The sequence below is a fragment of the Etheostoma spectabile genome, chromosome 15 (genome assembly GCF_008692095.1).
Source record: "Etheostoma spectabile isolate EspeVRDwgs_2016 chromosome 15, UIUC_Espe_1.0, whole genome shotgun sequence".
In the NCBI taxonomy this organism is placed as follows: domain Eukaryota; kingdom Metazoa; phylum Chordata; class Actinopteri; order Perciformes; family Percidae; genus Etheostoma; species Etheostoma spectabile.
In genome coordinates, this window is record NC_045747.1 from 30,772,271 (window position 1) to 30,774,043 (window position 1,773).

Sequence of the window (1,773 nt, forward strand, 5' to 3'; positions counted from 1 at the left end):
GCTTTACAAACGGCGCCCCATAGTGGGGGGGGTAATCCTTACCCAATGTTTTAGCATTTCATCTGTATTGAGTATGAGAATTTGAATTTGCTGAAATATTACGACATCAGTGTTAACCCTTGTGTTGTCTTCCCGTTATCCATGAACCTGTCGTTCCAGGTCAAAATTGAAAATGAAATGCTTTTTGTGCTTTTCAGATGTTTTTGTTACTTTTATGTGATTTATTTATTCACTTTTTCCATGCTGTTGCCGCTTTTTTAAAAGCCTGAGCTGGTTTAATAATAGGATTTACACTTATTCTTGGATTTCATAGTCAACAAACCTCATTTATATCAAAATATACTAACGTTTTTAGTTAAAAAGGCAGAAATGATTAATTATTTTGACTAATTGTTAAGATCAGAGGATGTTGAGTGGATCACAGATGGGTCGATGTCAAAGTTTAGTCCGGATACTGTTTTGAAACCATAAAAAAAAAGAATTCAACTGCTATAAGATGCTATAAAGTCCATATTTCTGATATATAACACTTTGATTCAGGTCTTTTTGACCCGAGGACAACAAATTAATACAGTTAGCTGAGATATACAGATAATTTCCCCATGTGTTTATACCTCATGGGAAACATTATGATATTAGTCAGGAAGAAGTTATATCACATTATGATCATCTACAACCCCCAGTTTAACCAAATGAAAAAAACTTGAGATTTCTTCTTGAAAAACCAAAAAAAGCATTCAACAGGAATAGATTTTGTCTAAAGATTTTGGATTGGCATTACTGCCTATCACCATTGCTAACAAATGCTACCCGTGTATCCCAGCCTTTAGCTGCTGTCTTTTAGATGTCTCCTCTGTGTATTTGACGGTGCACATGTCCCAGGGTGTCCATGTGTGGTTGTTGCATGGTAGTATTGTGTACTCATGGAAATATTCTTTACCTTTACATACTGAGAAAAAGAGATATCCGGGTTGTACAAGCCAATCTGGATTACGCCGGCCAGGACTACAAACCCCACCATGTCCCGGTCTCACATATTCTGTTCAAATGGCCACAAGAAATGGACTACAAATCCTCATGGCATCTTTAGCATCAGACTACATCACCCAATTGGAACCAACATCTCCACTGGAAATGGACCCCAGCTCTTTGATCCGTTTGTACACGCCTTTGTGGATGCCGTGTAGCACACTGCAGAGTAAATGTACAACGTGCACCATGCTTACACATCCAGTATGACACATGGCTTTTGTACTACTGTGGGTGGGATCATAGAAATGTGCTGATAACTGTATATCACTGTGAGTAGAGGAGTAGGGGCTGCAACCACTAATACAATATAATGCGTGCTGCTGCTCACAGCATGTGTCGAGATTCAGTCTCTGATTAGCGTGCAGCATCTTTTCCATCTAACATCACATCGTGGGACATTATGATGGTCTGCTTTGAGGTTGCTGCAGTTGGAATGTGGACATCATGGCACCAGGGGGGAATGTACTTGGACAGTACAATGCTGCTGTTGTTGGTTGCATTGTGACCAACAACCGCGTTAGCCTGCAATGTTAAGAAAGCACAACTACAATGTCGAATCAGTTGCTAAGGCAATCTACCACAGCTATACTGTTCCTGAGTCTGAACATCATTAAATTTTGTTATTTTTCAACTGTTTTGGTATGCACTTATTATTCATGAATGGACTATCCAAAGTTGAGAAAATGCTCAAATAAAAACAACTTAACATATTTTCTTTTAGTGTAGGCCTTACATTTATTG